Source organism: Tetrao urogallus (genome assembly GCF_951394365.1).
Source record: "Tetrao urogallus genome assembly, chromosome: 9".
In the NCBI taxonomy this organism is placed as follows: Eukaryota; Metazoa; Chordata; class Aves; order Galliformes; family Phasianidae; genus Tetrao; species Tetrao urogallus.
In genome coordinates, this window is record NC_136822.1 from 9829825 (window position 1) to 9839394 (window position 9570).

Below are 9570 nucleotides of genomic sequence, written 5' to 3' on the forward strand. Positions count from 1 at the left end.
AACTTACACAGATGGCCTCAAAATGGAGATTCTCTTCCTTCTGAATTGCTGTTTGACAGCTTGCACCACACAGACAGAGCAACAAAACTCTACCTTTTTGTTCCTGAGCTGGTTTCTACTGAACCAAGGACGCATAAAGCCCAAAGCACATGACACACACAGACTGCTTTACTTGAACTGAAGTTCTCCATAATCTAATCTCGGTTTATACCCCGCTCCCATGATTTTACCTTTTGGTCAAGTATTGCACAGCTCTGTGAGAGAACAGAACCATAAGAACCATAAGAACCAAGGTGTGATTTCTTCTAGAACTTACATTGCCCAACCACTTCTGCTGATGCCATTAAAAAGACACCGAAAACAGTAAATTTACAGAAACGGAGATCATCAAGCTCCAGACTAGTTAGTTTAGTTCTCCATACATATCCTTCATCACAAGTCAAAAGACAGATCTATTCTGAAGTGATATTGAAGCAAAATTCCAGCAGGAGAAACACTGCAGAATAGAAACAGTTATCTGAGAAAAATGCTACCTCTGTACTCCTCTGTACATTATTTTCTGTGGTCCAAACTCATACTTTAAATTATTCCTATAAGATACACATGTTGGCTAAAACCAAGCAGTAGAAAAGAATAAAGCCCCACACCAGAACAGTCTGTTTTCAGCCCTTGACAATAAATCTGTAGCAAACATCTAAAATTTCTATAATTTCCTCAAATTCTGACCAGTACTCTGCATACCAAAACTTCACAAAGACCAGCACACACACAGGCCCTCCCCAGCCTCACAGGCCACCTCCCCACAACACAAAGCGTAATTCATATCAGGATATCAGTATCAAACACCTACAAATTAAGGCAACTATTTTAGACTACCTAAAATACAAAAGAAATGTCCTCATGAAACACAGAAAAAAGCTGTAAAGATATTTCACGCTGATTTTTATCATGATCAAAGAATGCTTTTTTGATTTACTCAATTGAGAGCATTGCAAAGTGGAAATGATTCCAAGTTGCTGGCTCAGCTACAAGAATGAAAGTGTCACCAGTTCCAACACCACCAAAAACCAACCTGTATCACACCTGCCTCTGCTAGAAAATGGCTCGTGTTCCTCACACCGCTCTTCGTAGCACTAACTTTGGAGCTGCAGCACTACAGCACTGATCTCAGAACAGCAGCGACAGAAAGATTCCTCATTAATCAATACAGGCTCTGTTTTAAACCACTAATTTATGCATCTGCATGGATTAGACCACCTGTTGCGCACATGTTGCCTCATTGTATCTCCATTTTCAGACCAGTACAAGTTGAGAGTCACAAAGTACTTAACAGAAATCCACCTGCTCCTAGGAAGTGCGGCACCTTCCTGAAAAGCATATCAGCATTCAACTCCTTTTTGAAGAAATTGTGGTAAAAAGGAACAATTTTAGTAAAAAAAAAAAAAAAAAAAAAAAAAAAAAAAAAAAAAAGTCCATATGTGCTAATCAGATGAATTTATTTGTACTGCAGAGAACAAAACTCAACTCTGTTATCAAGATTCTGAAACTGAAATTCTGGATTTTGTACATCGAACAACTTCTTTTCCTGAACCTCTTCAGATGACAGTCTCAGTTTTACCCTTTATGAGGAATAGACATGGCCCCAAACTGGAAAAAAAAAGGTACATCAATGTCCACACAGCACCTGGCTCATCACCGAGAGTGGGGCATGGTGCACTTATCACACAGTAATCTTTATTTTGAAAATCATAACAAAAAAGAAGCTCTTAGGAACTCCACCAATGACATACATTACAAATATCTGACAGGAACTACAACTTGGGAACAAAGTAAAAGTTTGCCTTCAAAAAAACGGTCAAGGTGATTAAAGAGTCTGAACAAATCTAAGTGCCTTGACTGTTAAAAGGGATCAGAACTTTTAACAAAATAAAATACCTTTACAAGTGAGTTTAAAAGCATCACCTCATCTAGAGCTCTGAAGATTGAGAAGGACTTAAAGTAGAACCACTTTCTGTCAGCAAACAGCACAAACCAAAGCTTTCTGTCAGTTAGGAACATGCCATATTTTCAAAAGCATTTTTTCTTCTAGATGTTCATTTCAACAGTGTGCTGATGTTTGAAAACAAAACAAAATGGATCACGCAGTTTTCCATACAAATGACCGTAAAATGCCTCAGTAGGACAATCTTAGTCTATTACCAATAATGCATTAGCTCCTCTTGCCATTAAGCTCAGGTGAAGCACAGAATGCCATGGGGAAGGGACCCACCCAGCTGCAGCCCCTGCTGTGTGCTGGCTGCCCTGCACCCATCCATCCCAGCACAGGGCACTCCCAGGGACGAGACAAAGGAAAAAAGCAGGCTTTTTTTTCTACTGAGGTTTCATACAAGCTTCTTACTACCTACCACCCATTTATATGCTGTACGATACATCAGAGAATGTTCTGAATATTGTCTTGCAATGCATTTTAATTTTGACCTTCTAGACTTTTCAGAGCTATCAATACAGTGACTGATATACAGAACAGCTAAATGTCCTCTTGAGACACATCTCCCTCTATACCCTGCAGCTGGAAGAATCTTAACATCCAAGGAACTCAAGATGATTCTACGTCTGCAGTTAATTAAAGATCACCACGTTACATAGGGATAAAGAACTTGATGACAGGGAGAGACTTAATGACTATTTCCCACATGTTGCTGTTTGCTTGAAGCTTTGTCCTAGTGCGAAGCTATTACTAAGCCTGCTCCTGCGTGGACTGAAGATTATGACAGTACTCACTGAACAGGAAAAGCTAAAAAACAACCAGCCAGCCTGTTTTTTGGTTACAATTTGGTACAATGCCAAAACAGGGAAAAGAACATCTTTCTAGAGATGCACAAACTCTCAAATCTTGATAACAGGATGTAGAATTAATTACCTTAAGGGTAGCTCCACAAAACCTGCTGCACTGATGCAAGAACCTGCCCTGCTATCGTTGCTCAAAGTCACAGGAGCCTTCCACTTTCTCTTACTTCCTACAATTTCCCACTCCATCCCTATGCTGCATGCTCTCAAGAATTGCCAAAGTGACCTGACCCCTCAGCCAGCCGAGCTCCTAATGGTGTCAGCATCACAAGGGTGGGGCAGAACTGGGGAGAAGAAAGCACTGCGCCTGCTGCACCCCCGGCAGGTCAGACAGTCGAGGCCCATGTGCAGGACAGAGCCAAACCTCAGCTGAGCGAGCTGCTTGGTAGCCTGGCCTGTGGAACCACAGAGTGACTCAGTCTCTGAAAAAAGCATTTATGACACACTGCAAATTAACTTACGAGTTGAAATGTGACAGAAGGTTGGTTATGTAGTGTTTGTATGAAGACTAATCCGAGCTCTTGGAGAGTTCACTGAAGTGTGAGCATGCTCTGACAATTCACTAGGAAGCAGTGAGAAGTTTTGTCTTCACACCTCAGCATCCCCAGTGCCCTACACAGCACAGTGAAGAACGAGCATTTGTTTTGAGAGACAGCAGAAGCCTGCTGTGTTACACAGAACAAACACATACTCTACAATTCTACCATTTTTCATATGAGGTTATTAAGTTTTAAAACTGTTTAAGTGTATTTACACCTGTAAGCTGGATTCTAAATAAACTGAAGCTTGCAGTAATCAGAGCATACATTTCAGAGAACAGAAATGTATTTCTCAAGTTTCTCAAGTTCAATTCTGATAATGAAGGAAAAAGTTGCCTCTTTCCTGACAACGTATGGAGAACCCCCCACACAAGCTTTTGGAATTCACTCAGGGACAAAAGCTCACTTTAAAATGCAGTTCCAACCTTAGAAATAACCGCTGGTCACGTTACTGTTCTAGCCTCTAATATAGGTCAGTTAGAATAATTCTGGTAATTACAGCTACTGCTCACGTGGGAAAGGTTTTCTACTAGGGAGGCCATTCTGGCTCCCCATTGGGGACCAACCTGCCAGCAGCTGTTGGAAGGAAGAGGAGAAACCCAACTTTCTTAACAGAGGAGCATGCCCTAACTTCTGAGAGAAAAAACAGAGTCACAAAAAGAATTACCTTCACAGATGGACTTCAGTTTATGGAAGGTAACAAGAACTTCACCTTAGGGTCACAGACACTCTTTTGGGAAGGAGACACCTATCTAGGAATATGAGAAGCCTCAACGACCATCACCACTTCTTCTTTACTGGAAACGATCAGTCCACACAGGAAATCAAATAAAGTAACGAAAGAGTTCTTTTACTGAAGCCAATAGTGCAAGGTAACAACTTGCAGAAGAGCTACTCCAAGGAAAAATCAAGTGGCCCTCATTCTAATAATGGATGCTACAAAAAGACACAAAGAATCAAAACAGACAGCTGTAATAAAGCCAGCATTCCACTGCTGTATCTGCTCCTTTTTACACTACTTCCTAGCATACAGAAGCACATACTGAGTTTTTCAAACCCCGCAATGGGCGTTCATCCCGTTGGTTTTCATGTCATACGCACACTGGTACTGTGGATTGCTCTCCACCAAACACCTGCAATTGTAAACCTGTCTCATTGGTTCCAGTGGCTTCTTGGCTCTGCACACACACCCACCTCCACAAGAGCATTTCCTGCACCAGACCAGGCAACAGACAGCTTATTTTCCTTGTTTTACAATCCACTGTTAGTTCATTAGTAGTCGTGTCCTACGAATACAAATGAAAAGCTAAACAAGAAATTCTTAATCATGACATCACAAAGTATGCAGAAAAAGCATACAAAGCATGAAGCTGCAACTTACTGAGGCATTTCTAAGAATATTTTTTCAAGTGGCACATCAAAAGAAACAAATTGCCAAGAATGAGAAGAGCTGTAACTAAAAGAACGCATCTTGATCCTCACTAGGGTGAGGAAGTTTAAATGTCAGTATCTGTCTTATCTGGTACAGGTGGCAGCTACCCTCCCACAGCCCTGTAAGGCCATTTTAGAGACCAGCACCAGGCACAGTGAAGTCTGCTAACTTAAAATGAGCAACATCACACGTTCCTGAAGGGGATGAAAAGCTGGAACCTCAGTTCCTGCTTTTTGCTAAACCCACTGGAAGATGCAAAAATACAAAGTCTTATCTTCACTCTGTGGTTGCTCACAGGCAGCTCCAGATGCATAGGAGGCTCCTACAATACACACACAAGAACAGCAACAAGCAAGGAGTCCTCCTGTAGCAGGAACACCCTCCTTGCAAACCAGCACTACTTTGCCAGCTGTGTTGTTCAGCTTGCTCCTTTACACAGGACGGTTGTGCTCTAGCTGCTGCATGGAGGCTGCCTTACCACTTTGTAAAGTGAGCTAACCCATTAGAACCCTCTAAAGCAATAGCTGTCCTTCCCATCAGTGCCATATGATTTCAGTAATGCTAATGCTATCAAACTAGCACAAGTCAAACAGCTTCTTTCTGCTCTCCTAGCACAGTCACTTGTGTGCAAGAAGGAAGAGGTTACAAGAAGTCCCGGCACTAAGATGTGGTCAGTCTTCAATGCACCCAATGAGGTAAACCTACTAATATTTAATAATTTCCCACCTCTTCCCTAGTACAGATCTAAACTGTTTTCAGAGCTATTACTTTTAGCTCTTCCAGAGGCGTCAGGCTCACTGCACAACAATGTTCCAACAAGAATGCTTTTCTTCTATGCTTTTTCTCCCCCTCCCGACCACCTGTTTGATGCATGTTCATTTCTGCGACGTGAACTTACTCTTCCACGTTTCTTTGAAGTGCTGTATCTAACACCCTACAGGCTACTGCAAACACAAGCTCTCAAAACGCAGTACTTGGCTACGTAAAAACACATCTCCATGCATACAGAGCACTGGCAGAACTGGCATTTGTACCACACAGTGGCCACGGGTCTGCCCCATGCACCCCCATCACTTCATCTGTGGATAAGGTAGAAAGTGCTACAATCAGGAGAACCAGACTCAACGCAGGCAAAGAAAGGAAGTTGTTCCTCATCTCTCTTTTAGCAGCATCAATTTATACAGTCAATATACATATATATTTAATAAGAGCTCACACTAGATGAGATTAGCTACAGCACAACACAGCAGCCGCGGTTCTGACCTCATTTCCACCACCGTAATTAAGCTACATCTGCGCAGCTGGAAAAAAACCATCAACTGTTAGAAACATTAACAAAAAGACGCGAAAATAACGGAACCCACTTCCAAAATAAAAACACTCACCGCATAACCATCGCATTTTAATTTTCCACACGCCGTGTCCGCCGCACCGCACAGACGCGACCACCCGGCTTTGTGTCCGTTCCCAGCCCGGCGGGGAAGGCGGCCCGCGGCGCGGAGCGGCACGTGAGGGCACGGCGCGAGCGCAGCGCCAGCCCCGCACTCGGCGGGGACGCACCCTCCGAGATGCGGTTTTCTTCCTCGTTCCGAGGAAGTTCGCTTACGAGCTATTTTCCTCCCTTTGTTCGCACGCCCAAATCCGAACGGCGGCATTCGCCCCGGGATTCACCGCCGCGAAGCCCGTGAGGCCTACGGCGGGCAGACGGGCCGGCCCGCGGCGCTGCCAACTTTTGCGGTCGCTGCGCTCTCCCCCGGGCACCGCGCGGCCCCGCACCCCCCGGCCCGCGCCGCCCTCTTGGCACTCGGCACGGCGCCCGGCCGCTCGCTCCCCGCCCCTCGCGGCGCGGCCCCCCCGGCTCCGCGGCCCCCCGCGCTGTGGTCGCGCTCCGAAGGGGCCCCTTCAGCGCCGGGCGAGCGCGCGGCCGCCGCAGGTGTCAGGCAGCGGGCCGCCGCACCACCGCCCTCTTCCTCCTCCTTCTCCTCACGCGTCCGGAGCCGAGCCGGGGGGCGGAGGGCCGGGCCGCCGCGAGGCGCGGTGGAAGCGGCGCCTCGGGAAGAAAGGCGCCGTCCCTCCCGGCGGAGACCCCGCGGCGGCTCGTCCGCAGGCCCGGGCGGGAGGAGAGAGGAAGGAAGGCGGAGGCGCGGCCAGGCCCGAGCGGCGACGCCGAGGTGACTAGACGCGACGGTCGCTTACCGGCCGCGGCTCCGCTCCGCACGCCGACGACGCCTCCCAGCCGGGCCGGCGCCGCGCGCCCGTCGGTCGCGAGGAGGCCCCGCAGAGGGAGCCCGGCAGGGGCAGACCGCGAGCCCCGGCGCGTGGCGGCGCGAGCGCTCCGCCGCACCTCCAGCTCGGCCGCCGCCGCCGCACCCCGCCCCGCGCGGCCCCACCGCCGCCTCGCGCCGCCGCCGCGCCGCGCTCTGCCCGGGTCCTTCTCCCCCGCACAAGCTTGGCGGCGTCTGGCGAGCGGCTGCTCCCATTGGCCGCCGCCTCGCGCGAGGTCGGGCGCCTTCGGCGCACCATTGGCCGCGCCTCGTGTGTGTACACACGGCGCCCGCCAATCCGAGGGATCTCTGCGAGGGGGGGCGGGGCGGAAGGGCGGGGCGCGGGCCGCCTCCTGCCTGGGCGGCCGCGGCCGTGTCTGGCGCCGCGCCCCGCGGGGGCCGGCAGGGAGGCCCGTTCTGCGGGGCTCGGCCCGTCCCGGCCCGCCCCGCCTGCCGGCAGCCGCTCCCGCGACGGGAAGCGCCTCGAAGTTGGGGCTGCCTGCCGCTCATTCTCAGGGAACACTAACGGGAAGCGCTGACGGGAGCCGAAGAGCGGGGGCAGCGATAGGGTGCGGCGCCGCACGCGCAGGCAGCGGGCGGGGCTGCAGCGAACACCGCCGTGCCGCGCGGAACCGGAGCCACGCAACGGTCATAGAGCACACAAACACGGAGCTGGGGTTGGTCCCGCTTTACAGGCACAACAAAAAAATAAACAGCAGAAGCAGGCTGTAAAACAGGGCTCCTAAACTAAGGAACGAGAACCGTCTGTTTATTTCCGTGGGACGGCTCACAGCTGGTTATTAATCACAGGCCCAGGAATGTGCTGACCGTGTGCTTTCTGTTTCTTTTCATCCTCTACGAAATACTCTGTCACATGCAACAAGACCTTTATCCATACTTGCAGTTGCGTAAGAAACTTACATGAAAGCATTAAAAAACCATACGCAAAATGGAGCGCTCCCTTGCCCAGCTGCCAAGGCCCCAGGCGGCACAGAGGCACTGCAGCAGGCCCCGCTGTGGAGAAGAAAGGAAGGGCAGAAGCGAGCCGGGGTGCCTGGCTTCCTGCACTCCTCCTACGTTCCACGTGCTAAACCCAGACCTGAAGTCAAATACCACCTCAATAAAGTCATTTATGTTTCAAAATGATCTTTTTAGTTCATTTGGTTATTTTTATGCAAGGCTTATGTCAGATGCTATGATTACAAACACGAAAAAGGCATTTAACCATTGTGGAAAGGAGATGGATGGTGACTGCCATAGTCAACACTGGCTTTCAGCCACCTACAGAATGAGCTTTGTATGCACACACAATGCTCAGCCTGAAGCTGCTGAAACGATCAGTTTGCAATGAGTGTTACTACTTCTGTAAGGTTCTAAACTGATCTGTACTCAGAATTTACATAAATCCCAAACTCAGTCTGAGATCCACACTGAAAATTTGGCTGTAACTGGTCCCTTAGCTCTGCAAAGGCACGGGGGTTAGCGATTTCTTCAAGATCCACACTTAGGAAGCTCTGATGCTGCTCTCTGGAGATGGTCGGGAGTCTCAAAGCCTCACCACAACACCGTGCTCCCCATGGCTGGTTGTTTCCAGATCATCTCCCCCTTTCCCTTTTCATAACACATTACTTTGCACTGTTTGCTGATTTCAATGCTTTGCGAGCCCCAACCTGTGCTGCGATACCAACACTAATCCATTACCCCCACACCCAACATTTCTCCTGAACAGTGAGCTGAACTTGTTTGTCTCACTGTAAAACCTCAAACTAGAATGTGGCCCAACCTCTGGGTCCGAACATCTCCATACTCTGCAGTACCAACACATCTGTTTGGCTGAAGACAAAATGACAACTTTGCCTGTACCTCTGGGCTTGGAACAGTAAGAGAAAAAAAACAACAAAACCAACATTTAAAAAAACCTATCTGTATTTCATGCTCCACTGACTGGCAAGAAATGGTTCTTACCTTATTTTCACAAGGCTGCTGTTCAAATGGTGAGTCCGAGCTGCTCCCTGAGATGCATACATGGCACTAGCTGAAGGATCTTGCTACACAGACCACAACAAAAAGAAGCTAGCAGAATGGAACAGCAATTCATTATTTTGCTTTTCTAATTTCCTTCAACAGGAGAGCATGCATGAACATTCTTGTCAAAAACAGGTGAGAGAATTTTTCATAAAATTAATCGCTAAAGGAGAGAAGAAAATATTTTTTAAAATGGTGGCAAAGCTAATTACACTGAGATTTTATACATCAGTGACTGGATTGTTTCTTAAGAAAACTCACACTGCATCTGCTGAGAGTATTTTCAATTGTTTGAAGATTGTTTTTCTTTCCTTTCTACTTACATTATTAATCCAACAGCTCTGAGATCTCACCAACCCTTTAACTTTTTATGCCACATTGTCCCAAGTATTAGGAGTTGGAAATCCTCATGGGTCCCTTCTAAGTTGTGATATTCTGTGATTCTAAAATATGAGACTATGTA